We start from the raw sequence: 26924 nt of genomic DNA on the forward strand, positions 1-26924 counted from the left end.
TGAATGTACCACAATGTTCATTGCAGCTCTATTTACAATAGCCAGGACATGGAAGCAACCTAATTGTCCATCGACAGATGAATGGATAAAGAAGATGTGGCACATATATACAATGGAATATTACTCAGCCATAAAGAGGAATGAAACTGAGTTATCTGTAGTGAGGTGGATGGACCTACAGTCAGTCATGCAGAGTGAAGTAAGTCGGAAAGAGAAACACAAGTACTATACGCTAACACATATATATGGAATCTAGAAAAATGGTACTGATGAACCTAGTGGCAGGGCAGGAAAAAAGATGCAGACATTGAGAACGGACTTGAAGACACAGTGGGGGAAGGGGAGGCTGGGACGTAGTGAGAGAGTAGCACTGACATATATACACTACCAAATGTAAAACAGATAGCTAGTGGGCAGCTGCTGCATAGCACAGGGAGATCAGCTCGGTGCTTTATGACCACCTAGAGGGGTGGGATAGGGAGGGTAGGAGGGAGATGCAAGAGGGAGGAGATATGGTGATATATGTATGCATATGGCTGATTCCCTTTGCTGTACAGCAGAAACTAACACAACATTGTAAAGCAATTATACTCCAATAAAGATGTATAAAAAAGAAAGAAAGAAAGAAATGAAACCCAAAGAATTAGACCCAGGGGTTTATATATCAGTTTAACAAAGAGTGATAAATTGTAGAGATGTGACATACTAAAGGATGATGGGTTTATGGGAAAGTGATTTGGAAGTACACAGGGGAAACTAATGGGAAAGAAGGGTTATTCTAGTAAAAGGTGTCTTTGGGCAGACCCATCTCAGCTTCAACTCCCCTTCTCCAATGATAAGAATGTTTTCCTCTTCTTGGTACAGAGAGGACACCTTTCTCACGGGAAATGTATGCTCTGCTTGTAGGCAGAGAGGGAAGGGCAGACAGCCCTCCCTGAATCTGCTGATTTTCAAGTGTCTTCAGCTCAAAATAATCAACAGGCCAAAGTGGCAGCTTTGGGGATGGTATGTTCTGATCCCCTCAGGACGGGGAAGCAAGGGCTGCAGGGTGGCTTGGGGAACGACTCTCACACGTCAAAGGTGAGAAGAGTGAAATATAAGAGAGAAACTAGGGGCTTCCCTGGTGGTGCAGTGGTTGAGAGTCCGCCTGCCGAGGCAGGGGACACGGGTTTGTGCCCCGGTCCGGAAAGATCCCACATGCCGCAGAGTGGCTGGGCCCGTGAGCCATGGCCGCTGAGCCTGCGCGTCCGGAGCCTGTGCTCCGCAACGGGAGAGGCCACAACGGTGAGAGGACCGCGTACCGCGCAAAAAAAAAAAAAAAAAAAAAAAAAAAGAGAGAGAGAGAGAGAAACTAGGCAGTCACAGCTTCCCCAAACCCTACTTCCCAAATGCAGCTTCCACGGTGTCTAATGCTGTCGCCAATACCACCATCTTTGAGTTTGTTTGTTTGTTTGTTTTTAATCTCAAAACACTAACCACTGTCACACCAACTGTAACCATTTCTTCTTCTTTCTCTCCTTCTCTCTCTTACACACACACACACACACACACACACACACACACACACACCCTCCTCGACACTTAGAGGAAAGTTGATAGCATTTCCAGATGAACTAGAAGGGAGGGGACATGGCTCTATCTCTGTTTTCTTCCAGGATGTCAGAGGCTAATGTGAAAGGGCTGCTTGAGGACCAGGTGATGACGCTGATACTGGAAAACAAGATACTAAGGAGACAAGCCAGAACAGAGGAGAAGGTGCTAGAAAAAGGGAAAGAGGTGAATGAGGGAAGAAAAGGATGGAGAACGGGAGAAGCTGTCCTAACAGCCAGGTAACCAGGCACTACTCCACTCCCAGTGCACAGGCCAACTGGGCCAGAACAACGGAGCAACACCGCTCCCATAAAGCTTTTCTGCTGCAGGTCACAGAGGGAACCGGCTATTGTAAATGCATTTGCCCTTGGCCTCAGCATCAATCAGACTTGAGACCTTAGCGTCTGCAGTTGTAAGCTCTGGCCTGTCCTCACCTCCTCCCTGGGGCGAACCTCTGTGTAAATCACATGCCAAGACAACAGCAATGTCACCTCCATTAAGTGCAATTAAATTGCCAAGGAATATTCCTTATCACGCGATCGTAGAGCTAGCGTCTTGGACCTTAGAAACAGACATCAGCTACTGCAACCCAACTTTATTACAGAAACCGAGGCCCAGAGAAGTTGGTCAAGGTCATATAAGTGGTCAGGAGCAGAGCTGGTGCCAATTGTCAGGACAGCCCTCTTTCCACTCCCACGCTGCCTAACACACCACAGTTAATTTTAGTTCATCACACATTCGGCTTGTGCTTTCGAGGAATTTTATAGTCCCCACTCCATCTGTGCATTCTGCCATTCTACTAGCTTCACGTTATTCAGTGCCTCCCAACTATCTATTGATATCTGTGGCACTCTCCTTAAAAAAAAGAGGGGTCCAAGGGTTTAAACTGATTGTCATCTGTTTGTCATTTCGACAGCACAGAGATGGCAAAACATTCACAGCTGAGCGTGTTCTGTGTTATTCTGAAGGGCCAGTTCTAGGCGGACAGTCCACTTTGGGCAAGGGCGAAAAACATTTCTTCCAAGATTTACAGCCACTAAGAATAAGGTCACCATTGTCTACGTATGGCATACACCGTCACTTAGGAAGGTATTAGGTTTTACTTTTCAGGAGTGTTTCAAATAGAGTGAAGACCATTTAGGTGGAAACCTGCCGGTCAGAATGTATTCCAAGGTGCATAACTGTTAAAATAACACATGTAATGAAAAGTTAAAGGTTTGGTTTTTAGAATGACCAGTCATGAATGTTGAGGCTGTCAGGCTGCAGCACAAACCATTCCTGCGGCTCTTGATACCCAAAGACCGTTTAAGGAGCCATAATTATGACAGCATGGTCGCCTCTGGGACCTAGGAGCAGGTGTGCTCCTCATCTCTGTCAGAGCACCGGTCAAAAGCCACCCCACTTGAAATGGCTACAGGGTTTTCAAAATGCCATCGACTGTGGGCCAAAAAAAAAAACCAAAAAAACCCAAAAACCAACCAGCATCCAAATTGTCCAAATTAAGCATCCAAATTGTTACAGAAAAGTAGTTTATTTCATCTGCAAGTTGTGCATCTCAGGGAAGCAGAGACACAGCATTATTGTTTATGAAGCACCTACACACAGAATAGCTTTTTATTTGTGTGCAGATACTGTACGTACAGAGATGGCTATCTGTGCAGATAAATGCTTCAGGGACTTTGAACTTTAGAAAAATGGGATCTGGCTAAAGTTTCTCCTCTCTCTGCTCTCTCTACTGCTTTAATCTTTTATATCTGTACATAGGCCAGATGGAAATGGAAGCCTCTACTTCTCTAAGGTGTAGAAGTAAATAAAGGAAACGAAATTTCAAGGATGAACAAACACTTAGTATTCTACATGCAGTAACTTGTCTTTCTGCTGTCACCTAGGTTCTGACTTCTGTAATGAAGATGCCATTTAGGACTCAGGAAAATACAACGGTATTCAATGGCCTCCTAGTGCATTCAAAGCTCTGGGGTAGGCACCAAGGGTCAGGCTTCCAGCAGCTCTGTAAAGCAGACACCCGCCCAATAGTCACCGTTCCGAGTCTCAGTCCTGAACTGCTCATTTTGACCTGTCCACGGAGCTCACCTGCCCTCTTCCACACTCTCCCCAGCACTGACTTCACCCCTTGACCTGCTGTTTGTACTGCTTCTCTAAAATCAGTCACCTGTGGTCATCTTCTCGGCCACCCAGGCTTTCCTGCAACACGACTGCCATCCAGAACCTGCTCCTCCCGTTCACCTGAGGACCAGCTCTCCACCTAGCAGGCGCCCCAGCCAAAGGGGATAGCGTTCTCTACTCCCTGGGCAGGGCAGGACTCTAGCCATGTGAAAGAGTAAAGAAATGGATGCCATATCCCAAGGCTTCCAGAAGTTTACAGTTTCAGTTGGAGTACAAACACAACCACGTAAGATGGCGTGTGTCAACGGAGTGGCATAGAGGACCCTAGAGAAGACTAAATGAAGACCCGTCAGGGAGACGACCTTGCATGAGCAGATTTCAGACAGATGCAGGGTATTTCAGAGAGGAAAAAGGCATTCACTCATTCGTTCAACAAACATGGCTTCCGTGTGTTAACAGGTATAGGGTACTTCAGCTAATACACAGATAAATACGCCAAGGAGCTAACACGAGGTGGTGTGCACACCAACATCTCTAATGCTTAAATGGCTGTGACAAGGGCTGAAAGAGTGATTGTAGAAGCCCCGGCTTTCCTTGGAGACTATCTTCTTCTCTTTCCAACAGCCCTCCCCGCTACCAAGATCAACAGCAGTGCTTCTGAGTGTCACATAAAGGAGCCAAAGATGACCCCTGTGTATTGGCCCCTAAGTTGTTTATTTCTTCAGTGCACTCTGAGACCCATTAGCTCAAAAGCCTGCTGGTGCAAAATTCAAATTTTTACACGTCCAATTATTTTTAAAATAGCCCAAACAAGATTTTTAGTCATTTAGAACCGACCTGCTTTGCATACCCCACAAAACTACACCCAGAATTTGCCTGTCATTAATAAGACAGAGCCTTATGCTTGTAAGACCCTAAGCCACTACCTACTGCCCTTTGGAGCTCGCTGACCTACAGACTCCCCAGCATGCTGCTGGGTGACAACACCTAGACACATGTAAACCCCTTCTTCCCGTACTCTCTCCCCTGGAGCTCCCATGTCCTCCTCCCCTTCCGAGTACCTACCCTCAACCCTCTCGCTGTAATCCACAAGGCCCCCCCCAGACTACTGCCCTGAGGGGTATCTACCCTCCTCCCCATGCAAACCTGCCTAAGTACTGCCCAATAAAGCTTGTGTGCGCTACTGCCACCTTGTGGTCATGTCTTTCCCCTTGATCAGCCCTCAAATCACTGGAATCTCCTCCACCAGGCTGCCATGTTTATAATCATGTGACCTTGCTCTCCAGGCCTGGACTGACTGGAGGAGGAGTACATACCTGACCCAAGCTACATACATCAGATTATCTTTCTTGGGAATATAGAATCGGGATTTAGAGAATAGGAAACAGCAAGTTAGACACACAAGTTTCCTTAAAATATATTCTCCCCCACTCTAAGAACAACTAAGTTTGTTTGAAGGGGTCTCTGTTACTTGTATTGAAACCTTGTTAAATAATTTAAAAACAGATACAAAAGAGCCCAGCACAGGGCAAGATGAGTTTCAACCACTGGCAATCAGGAAAGACTTCACGTAAGAAAAGAAACAGGCATTGGAATTAGGCCTTAAGGAATGAGTTCTTCACAAGCATTCATCCCCAGGCATGTGAATGAGCATGGTGCCTGCTCAAAGGGAAGGTGGACCAAGCTGGAGGAAATCATGAAGCTGGAGGGGAGGGGAGGATTGAGATCAGACAGGTAGGCTGCACCCAGCTGTGGATGCCTGTGGACACTCAGGCTGCAAGCCAGAGGAGGCCAATTTATCTGAAGGAAAACCAGGTTTTTTTTATTTCCCTGAAGTTCTGAAGTTGGGCTACATTCTGATAGTAAAGTCTTGGAGTGGAGCTGAAGTGACATGCTTCTATTCACTCTGTCTCCTTTACCTTCAGGAAAGCTAAAAATTATGGAGAAAGGGTTGCAAAAATGAATGCAAAGGTAGCTGGCTTCCTCCAGAACTACTGATCTATCACCATCTGTGAGTGAGGAGACCCCATCATAGGCAATGGAGATCTACTGGCAACACAGAAACTGGAAATGTGATACATTAGGAAGTTTTAGGCAGAGGTGCTGAAGATGGTTTAGAGGAGGAGAGCCCAGAACCAGAAGGTCAGGGGTAAAAGGATAAAGCCTGACCTGGGATGATGAGGCCAATAGGAATAGAGAGACTAGAGCCCAAAGTCCCTCAAGGAAAAGCAGGAGTTAAGATTGAGACTGACTAGGGTAGGAGGGGGCAGTCATGCCTTCTCTGTAGGGGTAAAGCCAAGGGAGATTGAAGGATCTAGAGCCATGGATAAAACTTTAAAAGTTAGGGAAAGAGGAGAGTTGGTTTCTGATACTAGGAGAAGGGTATCTAACAGAATAATACTCTCGCAAATAACAAATACTAAACTTTAGATTTAAAACACAAACAAATGTGCAAACAAACGAAAATATTACCTGAAAGCATCAGGAGTCACAAAAGTGGCAAACACTGTCTACACCTGAATGAAGGAAAAGGCAATAGATGGAATTTCTGCTTTTTAAAACTTCACTAGTCAGTGCTGCATAAAGCACTTAAAACTTGGATGGAAAACCTTCAAGGTGTTACTGGCTTAAAGAACCAGAAAACAGAGCCTAAGGCATCCACAGCAGCTATAAAGTGAGGGTGAGATCCCAGAAAGGGAGAATCTGAGAAGGCGAAGCCCCAGTTTTTGTGCAAAAACTCTGCTCAAATCTTTGGCTATATGTGTGTGAGGAAGATTACAAGCTTCAAGCAAAGGCTAAAAGAACTGAAAAGATTTAGGTGCTGCCCACCACAAGAAAGACAGGGCTTGGAATCAGACTTAATTCAAGATAACTGCCTGACAAAACAAAGCAAATCAACAATTTTCAAGAATAACAGAATCCAGAGTCTCTAAAATGTATCATCCACAACATCCAGGTTACAATCCAAAATGAGTACACATATGAAGAAACAACAAAATATAACCTGTACTCAAGAGAAATGTCAAAAGCAATCAAAAAGACTGAACCCAAAAAAATCCAGATTTTGGAATTACAGACAAAGATTTTAAAAGTCTATTCAAACTATTCACATGATATTTTACCACCAAAAACTCTACTCATAGCATAAACAAAATATGCTCATAATGAGCAAGAACCAAATGCAACCAAATGAAAAATAAAAATCTGAAATTAAAAAGTCTCCTGAATGGCCTTAAGAGCAGAATGGAATGAAGAGAAGAGAGTATATGAACTTGAAGACAATACAGATTAATTTAGTCTGTAAAACAGAGAGAAATAAAGACTGGAAAAAATTAGAACCTTGGGTACCTATGAGACTCTCTGTCTATCTATCTATCTATCTACCCATGTAGAGCAATTAAAGCCTGAGAAGGAGAGGAGAGGAGGACAGGCGAGAAAGAATGAGGAACAAAGATTATTTAAAGATATAACATCCTAAATTTCCCAAATTTGGTTAAAGACTTAAATTTTCACATTTAAGAAGATCAGTAAACATCAAGCAACATATAGACAACCAAACCACACCTAGGCACATGATAGTCAAACTTCTAGAGGGAAAAAAAAATTAAAAACAAAAACAGAAAAGATGGTGAATGTACCATTCACCAAGGGTAGGAAACATGTTAAGTAGAGAAGACCAAAGATAAAGATGACAGCAGATTATTCATCAGAAAGAATGCAAGTCAGAAAATAGTGGAGCCATATCTTTAAAGTGTTGAAAGGAAAAAACTGTCAAACTAGAATTTTATACCCAGTGAAAATAGCTTCCAAAAACTAAGTGAAATAAAGACTTTTTCAGACATATGAAAGCTAAAAGAATTCATCACCAGAAGACCTGAATGCTAAGAAATTTTAAAGGAAGTCATTCAGGAGGAGGGAAAGTGATACCAGATAAAAATTTGGATATACACAAAAGAATAAAAAACACCAGATATGATAACTATGTAGGTTAACATGAGGATTTTTTTTCTTATTATTTAAATCCCTTTAAAAGGCAATTGACTGTTTAAAGCAAAAATAATAACAATGAATGGTGAAGTTTATAACAAACATAGAAGTAAAACTTATGACAACAATAGCATGAAGACCAGGAGAAAAGAAATAGCAATGTACTCTTTTAACATTCTTATACTACATATTAATTAGTACACTAGTACTTGAAGGTAGACTGTCATAAGTTAAAGATGTATACTACAAATATATACTACCAATAAAGCAACCACTGAAATACTACAGAGATATAGCTATTAAGTAAACAAAGGAAATTAAATAGTCGAAAAAGAATGCTCAATCCAAAAGGAGACATAAAAGAAGAAAAGGGCAGTAAAGAACAGATTCAATAAACATAAAGCAAATAACAAAGTGGTCAGTTTAAACCCAACCAAATCAATAATCACATTATAAGTAAATAGTTATAGTTATATCCCAATTTAAAGACAAAGATTGTCAGATGAGAAAGAACAAGACCAAATCACAGGCTGCTTATAAGAAACCCACTTTAAATATAAAGTCACAAATTAAAAGGATGAAAGAAGATACACCCATACCACAGTAACATTAATCTAAAGAAAGCTGGAGTGGCTCAATTACTATAAGACAGAGTAGATTTCTAATCAAAGAATGGGCAATTTCATAATGATAGAGGAGTCAATTAATCAAGAGAACATAACAACCCTAGATGTTTAGACACCTAATAACAGAATTTTTAAAAACATGAAGAAAAGTGATAGAACTGCAAGGAAAAATAGGTAAATCCACAATTATAGTCTGAGATCTCAAAAACTGATAGAACAAGTAAACAGGAAATCGGTAAGGATAGAATTGAACAACACTATCAATAAAATTGATCTAATGTCAAGAACACTATGCCCAACAACAGAACACTACACATTCAAGTGCACATGGAACATTTACCAAGATAGATCACTTTCTGAGCCATAAAATATACCAATATATGAAAAGGACTCAAGTCATATAAATATGTTCTCTATCCATAATGGAATTAAATTAGAAATCAATAGCAGAATGATATTTGGAAAAGTCTTAAATAATTGAAAAATGAATAACACATCTCTAAATAACCTATAAGACAAAGAGGAAAACAAAAAAGAAATCAGAAAGTATTCTGAACTGAATGAAAATGAAAACACAACATATTACAATTCATGGGGCGCTGCTAAAGCAGACTTAGAGGAAAGTTTAAAACACTGAATGCCTATATTAAAAAAAAAAAAGGTCCCAAATTAATAACTTCAGTGTCTTCCATCTTAAGAAACTACGGGGGAAAAAAAAAAAAAAAAAAAAAGCAGATGAAACCCAAAGCAAGCAGAAGAAAGGAAATAAGAAAGAAAATAATAGAGTCAAAAATAAATTAAATAGAAAAAAAAGGGGGGGAATAAATCAATGAAAATAAAAGCTAGTTCTTTGAGAAGGTCAATAAAACTAATAAATCTCTAATTAATATTATCAGGGAAAAAGGAGAGAAAAAAACAAATTGCCAAAATCAGGAATGAGAATGGTGATGTCACTACAATTTATAGATATTAAAAGTATGTTAAGTGGGCATTATGAACAACTTTATGCCAATAAATTCAGTAATTTAAATTAAGTTGACAAGTTCCATGAAAGACACTAATTAACAAAAATCAATAGAAAAAATAATCTGAATAAGTTTACATTTATTAGAGAAACTGAACTTTTAGGTAAAAAAATTTTCGCATGAAGAAGACTCCAGGCCCAAATAATTTCAGTGGTGAATTCTACCAAACATTTAAGGAAAAAAATAATACTAATTCCTCACAAACACTTCCAGGAAATTGAAGAAGACAGAATGCTTTCCACTCTATTCTATGAGACCAGGATCACTCCAATACTAAAACCTGACAAAGATCACAAGAAAAGAAAACTAAAGACCAATACCCTTCAGGAACATACATGCAAAAATTCTTAACAAAAATGTTTAACAAATTAAATTCAAGGCTAAATGTAAAAGATAATATATATATGACCAAGTGGGGTTTAGTCCAGGAATGCTGGGTTGAAATAACATTAGAAAAATCAATCAATATAGTTCATCATAGTAAAAACTAAAAAATTCATATGATCATCTCAGTAGACACAGAAAAAGCATTTGACAAAATCCAGTATCTTTTCTTGGTAAAATCGGCAAACAAGGAATAGAAAGGAACTTCATCAGCTTAATTAAGAGCACCATTTTTTTTAATCCTATAGCTACTATCATACTTAAAGATGAAAGACTGAATTCTTTGTTCCTATGATGAGGAACAGGCAAGATTTTCTGTTCTCACCACTTCTATTTAATATTTCATTGTAGGTTCTAGCAGAACTTTCAGACAAGAAAAAGAAATAAAAGGCAATCAGGTGAAAAAGGACAAAGTAAAATTGTATTTGCAGATGATGTGATCATCTTTGTAGAAAATCCCAAACAATCTGCAAAAAAGACCCTGGAACTAACAAGTGATTTCAGCAAGGTTCCATCATCAGTATACAAAAGCAGTTGTATTTCTATATCTTGGCACATAATCAGAATTGAAAATATAATTTACAATAACATATAAACATTAAAATACTGAGGGATAAATCTGACAAAAGATGTGCAAGACCTGTACGTTAAGAACTACAAAAAATTACTGAGAGAAATTAAGGACCTAAATAAATGGACAGAAATACCATGTTCATGGATTGGAAGACTCAATTCATTAAAGTGTTAATTCTCTTCAAATTGATCTAAAGATTCAACATAATCCCAATCAAAATCTCATCAGACTTTTTGTGTAGCAGTCGCCAAGATGATTAACAATTCATGTGTAAGTACAAAGGACCCAGAATAGCCAAAACCACTTTCAAAAAGAATGAATTTGGAGGAACTGCACTACATGACCCTAGATTTATTATAAAGCCACAATAATCCAGACCGTGTGGTACTAGCATCAAGATAGACAAATACATCAATGAAACAAAATACAGAGTCCAGAAATAGACTCACACGTATTTGGTCAATTAATTTTAAACAAAGGTACAAAAGTAATTCAATGGAAAAAATGAAGTTTTTTCAACAAATGGTTCTGGAACAATTTGAATTCCATATATTTAAAAATGAACTTCAATACATACTGTACCTTGCACCATATACAAAAATAAATTCAAAATGGACCACAGAAATATAGGTAAAACCTTAAAACTTTTAGAGAAAAACATAAGGGAAAATCTTTGTGACTTCATGTTAGGCAAATACCTCTTAGTTATAACACCAAAAGTTCCATCCATAAAAAAAAAAAATTGATAAATTGGACTTCAAAACTAAGAAAGTCTGCTCTTTGAAAGACACAGTTAAGAGAATGAAAATACAAGTCATAGTCTGTGATAAACTATTTGCATATCACATACCTGACCAAAAAAAATACCATATCTAGAACATATTTCAAAACTCTCAAAACTCAGAAATGAGTAAATAACCAACCCAACAATACACTGGGCAAAAGACTTCAACGGACACGTCACTAAAGAAGATATATTAATGGCAAATAAGAACATGAAAAGATGCTCAATAACATTAGTTAGCAGAGAAATGCAAATTAAATCTATAATGAGATATTACTACTACATACTAATTAGAATGGCTAAAGTTTTTAAAGATCACACCAAGTTTTGGCAAGGATGTGAAGCAACTGGAACTCATACAATGCTGGTGGGAATGGAAAATGGTACAGATACTTTGAGAAACATTATGGCAGTTTCTTAAAAATTAAACATACACCTACCATATAATCCAGCCATTTCAATCTTGGGCATTTACCCAAGAGAAATGAAAACATATGACCATACGTAGATTTGCATACAAATATTCACAGCAGCTGTATTTCTAAAAGGCATAAACTGCAAACCCTCAAATGTCCATCAAAAGGTGAACGGAAAAATAAATTGTGACATGTCCATGCAAAGGAATAACGCTCAGCAGTAAAGAGATTGAAGTGTTAACACATACTACAACGTGGATGAACCTAAAATAATTATCCTGAATGAAAGAAGCTAGACCTACATCCTCATACTATGCTACACACTCACACTAGACACATCTACATACTATGTGACTCCATTTATATAAAATTCTAGATAGTGTATCTATAGTGACAGAGGCAGATTAAAGGTCACTTGCCTACTTGAAGGAGGGGCAGGATGAAAGGAGAGATTACAGAGGAGAACGAAGCTTTTGCAGGTGACGAATATCTTCATTACCTTGATTGTTAGATGGATTCACAGGTGTGTACATATGTCAAAACTTACCAAACTGTACACTTTGAATATACACAGTGTACTATGCATCAATGATACCCCAATAAAGGTATTTTTTGAAAAGATTACCTAATATCTTAAGACATGCATCTTAATGTTTTCGACCAACGTATTTCTATAGAAAAAAAGGAATCAAACCCTAGGGGCCTGGGGATATAACCGATAGTAGCCAGCTACAAAAATCTAATTTCTTTAAGTCTCATGCTATACCTTAATTTGTACACGTTACTGCCTAGTCCATAAATAATAATATGTTTTAATAATATGTTTTAATATAAACATAATGTTTAATATTACTTAACTAGTCAGAGTATGTAACATTGCTCCCCCCTCAAATCTTCAGGTGAAACAGATACCTCAAGAAGATGTACCCTGTTTTCTTTGTGGCATTGCTTATCCTGGCACATGACTAAAAGGAATATAAAAAAATTTCAGTAGCACAACTGTGAAGTCTAGATGCTTTGACTGTCTTCCTGTAGTGTTTCTCTCCCCCCACAAGTCCTCTTTTTTCTACTTGTAATCACTGGGAAACAAGGGCAGAAAATACACTTGCCACTGTTAGGCACTACTTTCCTCTTTAAAGGAAGTAACACCTAAGAATTCCAAATGTTTGTCACGCAATCGATTTGAAAGAAAGAAAAATACTTTAGACTCTTCATTTATCCAGGAAGGGGGCACTTTGGGTTCTGAATAACTGAACATTCTGGTTATTCCAGAAAATCTTTTCCTGTTGTTGTTTACTTTCCACTGGATTAAATCAAGCCTCCAGATTAGAATTATGAACTTTAGGTTTCATTCCATAGTCCTGTGGCTGTTGAGAAGGGTGGAGAAGAATCTGCAGTGGAGTGGCCCTCTGCCCCAGTCTCCCAGGTCTATAGGCTCATGTCTGCTGTGGTCTCCTGAGTACTTGCAAAACTTGTGGGCAGAACATACAATGAATGAATCTGATTCGTTGAGCTCGCTTTTTTATGATAAACAATTTGTAATTTTACGATGCTTTTTAAGTAAGTGATTTAAAATAAATAAGTCATTTTCTCTAGAATTAAAGAAATGATTAAAAATTACTTCCTGGAATAATACAGAATTGAGTTCAACTATGGCCAGGTTGACCTCAGCTTGCCAGAGAAGATGCTGTCAGAAAGATTAAGTACCTAAGAGTTCTAATTTCTTTACGATTTTCTCTTTCCCCTTCACTCAGTGCTTACGACATCCCAACGCTAGTAACATCAGAGCATTTATGTTGTTTCAAGTAGCTGAAAGCAGGGCTTCTCAAACTTGAATGTGCACATAAATCACATGGGAGCTTGTTAAAATGCAGATTCTGACTCAGTGGGTCTGGGCTGGAGCCTAAGACGCTGCATTTCTGACAAGGTCCCAGGTGATGCATCAGCCAGGTACAACATACATGCTGCTGGTTCCAGTCAACGCTTAGCAAGGGCTGAAACTGCAGTGGTTCTCAAAACGTGGTACCTGCATAAGCAGCAGCAGCATCACCTTGGCAACATGGGAGAAATGCAAGTCCTCCGGCCTCAGCCCAGACCTCCTGGACCAGAAACTGGTGATGGGCCCAGCTGTCTGTGTGTTAATAAGCCTTCCAGGTGATTCTGATGCACACTGATATCTGAGAACCTCTGGCTTAGAGAAAGAGGGACTAACTGACTGCAGCTAGTGAACACCAGGTCCATTTCAACAGGCCTGCAGTTCTAAGAGAAAGCCATGGAAACTTCAAGAAGAAGCCCAGTTACAGAGGACTATTTTAAACCAGAATGCGTTTAAGTCTTCCAAGAGACATCATCAGCTCTAATTTTTTTAAAGAAAGAAAATACCATGTGAAATACACAAACATAAAAGCTGTCTTGTTGACAAGGTACAATATATATATATATATATATATATATATATATATACCACCAGCATAATCACGGGCTCCATTTTCACTTATTTATAATAAACATGCCACAACCATATTTTTTAAAACCCTCTTCCCTTTCCAAATTCTATGTTTAAATTAGAACACACAAAACTACATCTATTCTTAAACTTTACAAACCTTAAATAATGTGTGAGCACATTACGAAACGATCAGGAAAACACGACACAGCCCCCGATTTAGAGAGGCGAAACAAAAATCTATCCATTGGGCAAACAACATAATCAGAGGATCTTATTTAGATCAATGTTGGCAAGTTGATTTTACCCCAACATTTCCACCGATAACCCAATGAGGATGAGATCAACCAGATTATTTTGAATAATTCTGCCATTTACCTAGAGATTTTTTTAAAAATCACCACGGTAGGCACCAGATAAAAGAGAACTAGCTGTACATGTAGGTAAGAAAGACTCAAAAGATAAATTAGATTGAATCACAGAGAAAGGTAGTAGGCTGACATACCAGAATTCAATAAAAACGGGAAAAAATTAATGGAGAAAGAAACTAAATTTTGGGGACTTCCCTGGTGGCACAGTGGTTAAGAATCCACCTGCCAATGGAGGGGACACGGGTTCGATCTCTGGTCTGGGAAGATCCCACATGCCACAGAGCAACTAAGCCCTTGTGCCAAAACAACTGAGCCCACGCTCTAGAGCCCAATAGCCATAACTACTGAGCCCGTGAGCCACAACTACTGAAGCCCGTGCACTCTAGGGCCCGTGCTCCGCAATGAAGAGTAGCCCCCACTAGCCACAACTAAGAAAACCTGTGCACAGCAACAAAGACGCAACGCAGCCCCCCAAAAAAAGAAACTAAATTTTTATACTCAGGCTCCCCTTAAGGTCATGTAGAGAATGGAAAGCCTATAAAAATTAGTACCTATAAAAAGAGCAGTCGAGAACATAAATAGACATTGATCATACCAAGTTGCTTGGGGCCACATGAACTCAAAGTCAAAAAACTATTATTGTGCCCGTACTTCATGCATCACCTGCACAGAGGGCAGCTACACACCAGTCTTCTCCATCCATGTCTTATTCTCTTCCAGCCGCCCTAAGAAAAGCATTCACACCAGCAGATGTTCTGGACTGATGTGCCTCTCAAAGTGTGAGCCGGGGATCAGCACCATCAACATCACCTGGAAATGCTGACTCTCTTGGGCCCCTCCCTGGACCTGTGATTCAGAATCTGCATTTTAACATCTCTAGATCTGTGGGCACATCCCACTTGAGGAGTGCTGCTCAAGCCTGCTTTCGGTCTCTTGGACCCACCTGTGACTTCCTGACTTTTTTCTGGTTGGTGTTGAGGTGAAGATACCGCTTCTCAATCACCCCAAACTCAAATATTTGCTCAGGAGGCAGTTCCTTGTAAAGAAGAAAATGTTCTTTATCAAACTGGAGTAGAAGCGATAGTATGACTCCTGTTCTACAGATTGAGAAAAATAGAGAATTATTGAAGGTCAATGCTTAGCATTAGCAAAGTACTAACGAAAAGCCATGTTTCTTCTTACTTATGTTATACCATACTGTCTGGTATTTCCTAGAAATCCCAAAAAGAAAAGGAAAAAGCTCCACTTAAGTTAGTGAATGTAGTTCTGACCATTGGACCTATAATCAAGAATGTACTCTATTACTTTTCTTTTCTTTCCTTCTTTCTTGTTTTTTTTTTTCCCCCAGCAGTAAATTAGGGTCAAGTCTCAATGCCTGCTGATACCTTGATCAATATCACTTCACAGCATCTTCCCTCTACTTGGAAGTTTGCCTGCATCTGGATGTGGTTGTTTACTTTTTTCTTTTTCCTACTTTGGAGTTCAGAGAGAATATACTTAATACTTTCTCTGTGATGGAAAGAAACCCCAGGATTCATTTTTCAAAGGAACACTGGAATTTTACTTTTTAGCCCTTAAAGAGAGGAATCTATCAAACTAAAGACTTAATCAAGTGCTCTCTGGTTTGGCTTTGAAGGCTTCTGCTCCCCACTCAGGACGGAGGCTTCCAAACCAAAGTCCCTACAAGCAAACTGCCCTAGCTGCAAAGAACACGGGAAAAGAAAGAAATCAGTCATCTTCTAGGCCAATGGTTTCTCAATCTTTGCTGAACGTCAGAGTCCTCTGGGTAGATTTTTTAAATCCCCATGGCCAAGCCACACCCCAGACCAATTAGGTCAGAACCTCTGAGCACAGAACCAGGCATCGTATTTTTTTCAAACTCCCCAGGTGATTCCAATGCACATCCAAGTCTGAGAACCAATGAGCCTGGCAGTGACACCCACAAAACCTCATGCTGACGCCATGAGGTCAGTTCTATCCGTGGCTCCGCACCTCCTATATTTTCTCCATTCTTCCTACGAGCCAGGCAGCAGAATCTTGGGGGATATACTTTCACTCACGTTCCAGAACGTGTTCTTCTGAAACAGCTGCTTCAATGGGGGTATCTTTCTTTGCAGTGCTCTTCCATGTAATAAAGAAATTCTTTCTCATTCCTTTAATATTCCTCCCCATTAAAGCATAACCTACAAACAGATGAATTATACTTATGCAGTGAGTATAAAGGACAGCTGTTTTATCTCAATGGAGCATTTTCTCTTTGTGATTCCATTATTTTACTCTGGCATGACATGCCTAATGTTTTAAGTAAGGCTCAGCTTTTCTTTCTTTCTTTTTTTTTACCTGGAGGTGAAATTTCAGCTGGAAATCTACTCTAAAAGATCTTCAAGAAACAGTCTGAGTAAGAACTCGGCCGTATTTATTTTTTATGAGTAGCTGAAGGCTGATCAAAACGTTCCTCCCAAGCCACAAAATGTGTAACCCTGGCATTTTTCAGGGCTATTTTTTGGCACACTGAACACAGGTCGAGACAGCATTTTATTTTAATTCTTCTTCTTGAACCTCCTGAATCTTCAAGCAGCAATTCTTAAAGAAACTCATTCATGGTTAGCAGATAATGCAGCCTTTTTTCACCCTGCAGTGACCTAGTACAGAGAAAATATAGTGAATACACTTCTTTTCTTTTTTTTACCAAAGAGGTGCCGTTAACTTGTCCTTGAATTGCGACTGCCTGTGTGTGAACTTCTAGAATATTTTCCAAATTGTCGTTTCAACAAGCAGAGCTTGCTGAGTTTGCCAAACCTACTTCCTTACCTTTGTCTGTTCTGTTCTTTGGCAACTCCTTTTGACAGGCTACCCCATTCAAGGTCTTTCCCGTGCTCTAATCCATCTCATTACATCCTCTTCAATTTTACTTTTACCTATTCATAATATGGATCTTCAAAGGAACTCCCCAAAAGGAGGGTGTCAGAATCACGATCAATTTTCTGTTAACATCGGAAGGAAGATTTATGTATATGCCCATAGAAACATACGTTCTTTGTAACTCCCAGTTAGTACAAAAGAGTTGAAGTCACATATTCTACTCCGTAAACTCGGTTCTATTTAAGCTAAAAGACTACATTATTAAAGACAAAGATTAAACAGTTGCAAATAATGGCACATTTGTTTGGTGCTGATTTTGAGTCTTTCCAAAACATCAACACTCTTTGCTAAAAGGTCACTGGAGGCAAAATACAGCGACCAGCCAAAATGTTTCAGGTGAGAAATGAAGGGCAAGAAAGACATGCCAGCATCTTAACAGCATCGATGGTGGGCTAAGGGCACAGGGGCTCCAAAGCTGGCAGACCTGGGTTCAAATCCTGGCTGTGTCTCCCTGGGCTGGATAGTCAGCCTATGACCATCCCCATCTCTAAAATGCAAATAATGGGAATTCCCTGGTGGTCCAGTGGTTAGGACTCCGCACTTCCACTGTCGAGGGTGCAGGTTCAATCCCTGTTTGGGGAACTAAGATCCCACAAGCCTCACTGCACGGCCAAAAAATAAATAAAAGAAAATGCAAATAATAGCAATAATGACCTTCACAGGGTTGTTGTGAGGATTAAAGGGCTTAGAAAGTAGTGAGTACAGGTCAGCTATTCCTACTGCATTTTAAAGAAATGCAACCCAAACAAACCCATGAGGCAAGAGGAGTGGGTATTATCTATATGCATCTTACTGCTGAGAAAAGTAAGGTTCCCAGAGATTAAATAAACTCATCCTCCTCACATATCTTTCTAAAACACAAAAATGACTATGCTGTTCCCTGTTAAAAACTCTTCAGTGGCTCTCATGACCAGGAAATTAGAAAGAGGCATAAAGTCCAAACTCCCTATCATGGCACAATCCCTGGATGAGATTTTTATTTTTTTCCAAAACTCAACCCCAAATCACTTCTGCCACGAAGCATTTCTGCAGCACCACAGATAATGTTGCCCCTCCCTCCTTTGGGCTCCCACTCTACCTGGACACACTTTTAGCAAAGCACCCATGGCATTTTTCTGAGCACATTGGTTTATGCATCTGAATCTATACACTAAACCGGAAGTTCCTTAAGAACAAGAACACTGTCCTATTAATCTCTGTAGCCTTAGCATCTAGCCTAGCACCGAACACCTGGTAGATAGCCCATAAAATGCTTGATGAATGAATGAATGAATGAATGGTCCAAAGCCATCCAACAAATAAATGGCAGGGCCAGAGCAGACCCCACATCTTCCAACTGCCTGTTGGGCCATCATTCCCTGAAACCACACTGCCTTTGTCAATGTGTGGGCGACATCTCAGAAAAGACCCTGAGGCTCAACCTCTGTATTCAGAATGGACTTGCCATGTAACCTTAGGCCATGCATTAAAAAACAAACAAAAATAACCACAAATCTGCATGCATCCATTTGTATCTGTAAAAGAGGGCTCATCCTTAACACCGGACTTTAGAATACACAGGAGGTGGGGGAGGAAGAAGAGAAACACCAATTAGATAACACGATTTGCTCCTCTTGAAAAGTGCCTTAATCTAAAACTGTCACTATAGTAAATATAATTAGATAACAACAATAATACCAAATACCACAGTTTACTACAATCCTTTCTTCTGAGGCTTTCAATTGGAACTGAAAACACAATTACTAATTAAATTGGACAAGGGGAGGTATCATTTTCCAAATGGAACCCTAGTGATATAAATGAGTTACTGCAGTTTCTCGAATTTCTCACTGTCACTCAAAGAGGGGGTTCTTCACTGGGCTAGAGTCAACTCAGAAAAACAGATCCATATCCTGCATATTTATTCTTTTATTCGAAATACAGTTTATTTCTATATTTCCTATGTAGTTACTGAGCCACTGTATAAGACCACAAAGATACTACAGCCCAGTTCCTCCCCTCAAGGAGCTTAATGTACACTGGTGGGTGAAGTGCGCGGATGGCGAAAAACCTAGTCGAGAACTGGGCCAAAAATAAAAGTCTCAAGGCAGGAGATAAAGACCAGGGGACTCACATTTCCTGTCTTGGAGGAATCTGGGTAAAAAATAAAAACAGTTTTAAGGTGGAACAGGGTGAAACAGGAGGCTGTGATCTTTAGAAGGCCTGAGAACATTCTGTTTTCTCTACTTCTTTTTCTTTTTTAAAGATTCAATTCTATAGTGGAATGCACCAAGCTCTTTCCTTGTCTTTTACTTGAAGACTTTTCCAAATTACGCTTTTAAAGGCATTAGGAGAAAAAATAAAGGTTCTGTAGTCCAATGGAAATTTGGGGAAATTAAATTAAAAATTTAAATTTTAGAATAAAAATACTTTTTTGCTGAAGGACGGCTCAGACCTCTTAATAAGAAAAAGTGAATTCAGAATCACCTAGAAGGGGATTTAATATGCAGTTTTGACCAAATTAATTTAACGCAAGACTCCTTTTTTTTTTTTGTCTGTTTGTTCTTTAGAAACATCTAACATCTTGCTGGCTAGTGTTCTGTTAAAACACATAGAAAATACTGGTCTAGTAAAAATGACAAATAAATCACCTTCCCTTCTTGTAATTTTATGGACTTTGTCACAGGTCTAAAGAAAAAAGTGAGTGCCTATAATGGACAAATAAAGGGGGCATTATAGCTAGCACCTGCAGCAGTAGAGGGACTTTAAAATTATGTTAAGTCCAACTTCGGATCCTGCTCACCACTTATACTATGAGACCTTGGCTTAAAAATTGCTCAAACTTTCTTGGCCTCAGTTTCCACATCAGTCAAATGGGAATAATGGCATTACCTGCCCCTAAGGGTGAGTGGGAATATTTGTGTAGTCAAATCATCCAGCAGAGCGCTCAGCACAGAGCAAGCTCTCAATGTTCAGAAACTATCGCATGAGACACTCCAGGGTGACAGGGAGGCCCATTAGGGTCAGTCTGCTGTAGCTGTGTCTTCTTAGGCTAAAACGAAGATGCTTTCAACTTGAACACAAGTGAAAGACTTGACATCAGCCACATGGGAAAAGAGCAAGAAAGATGCCAAAATGGAAGAGAAGTCTGAAGGAAAATCCTCTCCAGCCAAATTTTCAAGGAAATGAATTATATGAAATTATAAAAACAGTGCCCTCGGGGCTGCTTCTACTTTTCTCTGACATCTGATACGCAGATATAACGAAGTATCAGGAGAACAAAGAAAATGTACAGAACAGCATGATAAACGCTTTTAGTCACTTTCTCAGTCAGAGCCTTCGAATCGGTGTTTGCAGCATGGCTGGGGAAGGAAACACAAGATCCATGCGTGGTAAATTTACAGCAGATTTTGAGATCCAGGACATTTCTGAGGAAATATATGGAGATAGTAGCAAGGCCAGCAACAAATGACCATGTGATTCATGGAAAGATCCAGACTTTGAAACAGATCCTTCACTTGGCCAAGTCCATTAGTTTTCACCACTGCCCTCTAATAGACCTGCTGAATACAGACCTACAACAAAAGCAAATCCTCACAGTAGAGTTTCATAGTACTCATCAAAAAAAAAAAAAAAAAAAAAAAAAAAATCTTGCATGTAAAGTTGCCTGGAGCACTAAAGCAACCAGTTAGAAAGAAAAAGAATGAGCTTTATGACTTAAAAATCCAACTTGCTAAGATAAAATGTCCCCAAGATTGCTGATAACAGGAGTTTGTATGGAATATGGCTTTTTGTGCGTGTGCGTGTGGTACGCGGGCTTCTCACTGTTGTGGCCTCTCCCATTGAGGAGCACAGGCTCCGGACGCGCAGGCTCAGCGGCCATGGCTCACGGGCCCAGCCGCTCCGCGGCATGCGGGATCCTCCCAGACCAGGGCGCGAACCTGCGTCCCCTGCATCTGCAGGCGGACTCTCAACCACTGCGCCATCAGGGAAGCCCATGGAATATTCCTTGATAGAAGTGTGCCAGATTACGTCTTGGAAACATTTTTGTTGTGCAGAGACTTTCAGTAGTTAAGTGGGAAATACCTAATAAGTATTTGCAACATGAAGGAACGGAATGAACTGATGAACAAACAGAAGAACAAAGTGGCTGAATCCCAGCATTCATGAATTGGAAGAGTTCTAAGATCCCCACCAATTTCGGTTTTGGTTTGTACACTGTCTTGGGAAGCTCACAATCTCACCAGGCAGACCTCCCCACTGGAACAATGTAATGGGTGACAATGAACCCTTCCAAAGGTTTCAGTTTATCCAACATATTTTTTTTCCAACATATTTTCTGTTAGTGGTAAGAATGCAGGTGTTCCCAAGGAGTTAAGTACTTTAACAGATAATACTTCTGTTATCTAATTGCCACCAACATTCCTGTGTTCCCCTTATATCTTAGCTAAGTACTTATCACAACCTGTAATTTTCTTACTGTTTCACGGCTGACTGTGGGGCTCTCCCACTTCTAAATGTAACTTCATAAAGGTAAAGACCTCGCCTTCCCCCGGCACCTAGCCCAGGACCTGCACATAGGCAGAAGTGTGCATTAAAGATTTGTTGGTGATATAGATGGAATCAGTGCTGTGGAAGTAGGAGCTTTTCCTCTCTCATTTCCCTTCAGAAGCATCGTTTGGGTGGTACTGTCATTAAGAGTCAACTGGCTGGCCACTCTCAACATAGCTGTGTATCCTTGAGCAAACTTTTTCACCTCTCTGGTTTCCTTCTTTGTAAAGGACCATTTGGGGGTGCTTGAACGACTCTCTCAAAGGTCCCTTGCATCAGTAACATTCTAAGATTATTTGGGAAAATAAAGCCAAAACACCCGCATTTTCATAATTAATAAAGTTTACAATCATCCGAACAAATACACAAATGAATTTCAAGATTGTTCTATCGAGTTAGTCACGGTTTTCTTCATTTCTCTGCCAGATCACACTCTGTATTTACCTTTCAGCGTTTGGCCCTTAGAACAGGTGAAATTGATGAGGTGGCTAAGGTCCACTTTCCAAAAAACGAGCAACCCCCTTCCCCCCTGTTCAGATAATTTCTGCAGCCTGTTTGCAAGATTTCTAATATGAGGTGCAACCGTCATTTAATTAAGTGGTTCTTAGAGATTTTGATTTTTCCTGCCACCAACGGGTTAATGCGCTGAGATCTTCCTTTGTTTTACAAAGGGGCAAGAAAACACATTGAGCTGATACAGTCCATTATTAAAATTGCATTTCAGCAGAGGCAAATAACTCCAGCCACCTGACACTGGGCTTAGCCATCATCTTCTCTTGCTACAACCCAAAGCTATTACATTAAAAGCATAAGCAAAACAATAGAGCTGACAGCAATGCAAGCTCCCCTGGTAGACGGAAACCATCAATCCTGTTGGTGAAGTATTTAGCTACAGCAGGAGAAAAGACATTCTTTGATTGAAGGATAAGAGGAAGGAATACACAGCCACTTTTCAATCAGAGCTAGATCTGAAGAAATAACAGCTTCGACAGCCAGACGATAAGTTTGCCTCTAGAAAGTGGGAGCCAGCAAGTATACCTGTGAAGACTACGAAAAGTCTGGGGTCGAATGAAGTCGCTCTTATCTGCTCCACCTTCACCATGGATGCTCACAGACCCCACCCATTCCCTGCGTGGTAATTTCTACAGAAATTAAACAAAGAGCTTTTTCAGGGACCAAGCAGGCACAAAACAAACTTCTTTAGCTTGGGCAGTGTTAAGCAATCTTAATAAGCTCTAAATCTTTACTTGGAAGTCAATGAAATTAGCAGCAGAGTTTAGAAGCCAGAAACACGGTGCTGGATTATTTTAAAAAGCAAAAACAAAAAACTCCGACCATTCTTTGCAGCTAAACTCCAGCTCCGGTTCTCTGGGCTAGAATAGTAGTGTTAATAGATTCTGCCTCGACTAAAAAGGGAGCCAGTGGCAGAAAATCTATTCCTCCAGCGAGGTTGCCGGGCAACGAGCAAGCTTTTGGCATGTGGCTGATGTCTCCCGGCAGCCCGGACTACACAAAGTAAGCTCTTCCATCACTTATAACTAACTTGATTTTGATGGATTAAAACCAAATCAAAAGGTACTGTAAGTCACTCATTTCCAAATTCAGGAATCTGGGTGAGACAGAAAACATCCCAATACCAAACATAAGACTAACTGATCAGGAAAAGTAGAATCCACTAAAGATCATTCTGCTGGGTGATAAATCTCTTACACATCCTAGTATACACACAATTTTATTTTAAGATGAGAATATCCAAAAGCAATGGGAAAAAACAGCATTCAAGAATATTTGGGGGTGGGGGGATGAATGAAATAGGTGAGAGAGATTAAGAGGTACAAATTTCCAGTTACAAAATCAATGAGTCACAGGGATGAAATGTACAGCATGAGGAATATAGTCAATAATATTGTAATATCTTTGTATGGTGACAGATGGTAACTAGATTTATCAGGGTGTTCATTTTGTGATGTACAGAAATATCGAACCACTATGCTGTGTACCTGGAACTAACAGTATTGTAGGTCAGTTATACTTCCATTAAAAATATATATTTTTGGGCTTCCCTGGTGGCGCAGTGGTTGAGAGTCCACCTGCCGATGCAGGGGACATGGGTTCGTTCCCCGGTCTGGGAAGATCCCACATGCCGCGGAGCGGCTGGGCCCGTGAGCCATGGCCGCTGAGCCTGCGCGTCCGGAGCCTGTGCCCCACAAAAGGAGAGGCCACAACAGTGAGAGGCCCGTGTACCGCAAAAAAAAAAAAAAAAAAAAAAAAATATATATATATATATATATTTTGGAAAAATATTAATGTTATAAAGACGGAGCCTCAATGTTACAAGGAGTTCTGGATTCAAATGCATCTTTGTGTCTCGCGTTGGTGAAGGTGTTTGCACCTTTGTTTGCAAACATCTGAGCACATTACTCAATAATCAGCGAACCCTCGCTAAGGGCTCTGAGATCCCACCCCTGTGCTGTAGGCGTGATGGAAAAAATTAAGACTTTGGGCCAAGGCCTCATTCAGAACACATTTACTATTAGGACATAAGGTAAGATGGTTTCTTCTCACCAACTAAGTTCTTCCGCAAAAGGTTAGTTTTGGCACTGATTGTGTTCGCTTATAAAAACCACCTCCAAGATATACTGACCGAGCTGACTAGACTTCCCAAATGATGAAGAAGACAGCTCTGAAGGCCAGGCCTGTCCTTTCCCAGGGTTCTGGGGTGAACCAGGCCTACCTGCCAGGGCTCCGAATACGATAAAATACACTCACACTTGATCCCAAACTTTTCTTTCTCTTTTAGAAAAACATCCTTCACAACATTCATAGTGTATCTCCTTTCATTAAAAAAAAAACTCCTTTTGGGGACTTTCCTGGCTGTCCAGTGGTAAAGACTCCACGCTTCCACTGCAGGGGGCACGGTTTCGATCCCTGGTCGGGAAACTAAGATCCCACACTCTGTGCGGTGTGGCAAAATAAAATATAAAAATTAAAAAATCCTTTCGTTCAGAAAGCTGCACATAACTTGCAAGGACAGAGGCATCCTCTTCTCGTGCAATCCTGAACCTGTGGCCATTAGCAGCCACAGGCCCACCACAGGGGATGCTGAAGGCAGAGGCAACCAGATGAAGCAGCCCAGCAGAGGTGCCCACACAGCTCCTTGGAGTTCCAGGCAAAAGCAGCTTGTGCCCGTCGGCCCCTTCAGATGTGGAGAATGCACATGACTCCAGGCGAAGCATTCGTGTTCCAGACGTGGCATGTCCCATTTGTGGCCTCGTCAGCCCCTCGTCCATTATGGATCCATCATGCCTTTCGTCAACTTCCGTGTTTCTTGCAACACATTAAAATGCACTGCAGGGACTAAAAGCAGCCTCCTCTGTAACCATTATGATGATAAAATGCAACTTGATGGAAATTGATATATTATCATCGCTCCCTATCAAGACATATGCCCTCAGGAAACAAAGAGTTGTTAGTTTTAATATGAAAAAGTCTTAATGGGTCTTCCACATGAGCCTGTCAGGTGGCTGAGCAGGTGCACGGCACTGCCACTCTCCACAAGTCTAATGCTTGCCCACTCTTTAAGATCGAGGCTGAATGCCACCACAGAAATTCTTAACTGAGCCCTCCAGCCCTACACTCAGCTCTTCCTGTTACCTGCAGCTCTGCTCCTGCATTGAACCTTTTCTACTTTATATACATCTTGTGCATATAACCATTCTCTCTCCTACCAGGTGTATGTTCCCCAAGAGCAAGCTCAGGGCCGTATTCAGAGCAGATGTTGAATGTTAGGTGATTTTGTTTTTCATTGGAAGAAAACAAAATGGTGGATAAATACAACCCTTGAAAAATTAAAAAAATTTTTTTTTTAGTTTGTAGGTAATCTGAGATATCTGGCCAAACCCTTAGTGCTGTGTCATGGAAAAAAGAGCCTGTGGTCTGACTGTTAAGTCAGCCAACCAGCTCTAGCCTTCTTATTGGAGTACCTTGTGCACCATGTAAGTAATCTAGTAAACTGTAGTTTTGCAGAGGAATTATTCAGTAAGTAGAGGCCATGAGAAAATTAAGAGTTGATGAAATTTTTTCCTAATGTTTTCCTTTCTTGAAACAATTTCCTATGTTACAAAAGCCTTACAAATGTATTATATAGCCTTCGTCTTTTTCATATATATATATATATATATATATATATATATATATATACATACACACACTCACACAATACCAATTGCCAATTGTTGATTGTCAAATTTTCACTTTACCCGATGAGTTTGCAAGATGGCTTCTTCCAAGTTTATTGATAATAGCACCTTGTATGTTTCCTATCCAGGATTCATTACTATTTGTAATTTATTATTTGTTGCGTCCTAGTTTGTCTGTCTCCCCAATAGACTGGTAGCTCCCCAAGGGTAGAAACCATTTTATCTTGAGTTCTATTAGTATCCCCACTCCCCAGCACCAAGCACCAAGCATGACATGGATGAGGCAACCACACACTTACTGAACGATCACTGCCTGAAGTAATTAACTGACCGATAAATTCGTGCCTAACTGAAGTTCTAGCTTGGTTGAGGGTCTTCAAAATAAGATCGCGATTGAGCAACCAGGCTATTGGTCCTTCAATAGATTTTGCTTCAGAGAAACTCTTGCAAACCAGAATACCGAAGCTAGTGCCCTCCTTTAGGGAAACTTAGGGAGCCCGAAATCCTAGGAGAGCTAGTAGGAGCTGGAAGGAGAAGCTGGCAAAGGGAAAATATCTGTTATTTTATTCTAAGAGAACGTTCAATATCAGAAACACCTATATTCAGATGTTCAAGACAGAGACACTTGAGTTGAAGTCAAAAAACACATTTGTTTTTAAATACAAGTTTGGGACTAGAAACACCCCTATTCACTTAGAGTAAAAATTCTCTCTCACTTGTCCACCCTCTCATCCTCCCCTGCCTGCTCCCCTTAACCCCTGCCCCACAGAGTCCTCAGATTTTTCTCATAATGTATATCAGATAATTTTATTTTTCCCCACATGTTTATTTATGTTCGTCAGAATATATGCTCTGATTTTTTTATTCAGAAATCATAAATATATGTGTGAATGCGAGTAGGCTATACATAGGTTTCTAAAGATGTGTGCATATCATCACAGTATTA

At 40.2% G+C, this 26924-nt stretch overlaps 1 long non-coding RNA gene across 1 annotated transcript in view; it reads right to left on the reverse strand.

Moving 5' to 3' along the window:
* Window positions 1-15500: 15500 nt before the first annotated feature.
* The window catches only part of LOC114487215 (uncharacterized), a 68820-nt gene continuing 57396 nt past the window's right edge, over window positions 15501-26924 (reverse strand). The window contains exons 2-3 of the long non-coding RNA XR_003682135.1: window positions 17139-17311; window positions 15501-16969 (exon numbers count right to left, since the gene is read on the reverse strand). This is a non-coding gene — a long non-coding RNA (uncharacterized lncRNA). The remainder of the gene's footprint in view (window positions 16970-17138; window positions 17312-26924) is intronic.

This window comes from Physeter macrocephalus, chromosome 11 (genome assembly GCF_002837175.3).
Source record: "Physeter macrocephalus isolate SW-GA chromosome 11, ASM283717v5, whole genome shotgun sequence".
Taxonomy (NCBI): domain Eukaryota; kingdom Metazoa; phylum Chordata; class Mammalia; order Artiodactyla; family Physeteridae; genus Physeter; species Physeter macrocephalus.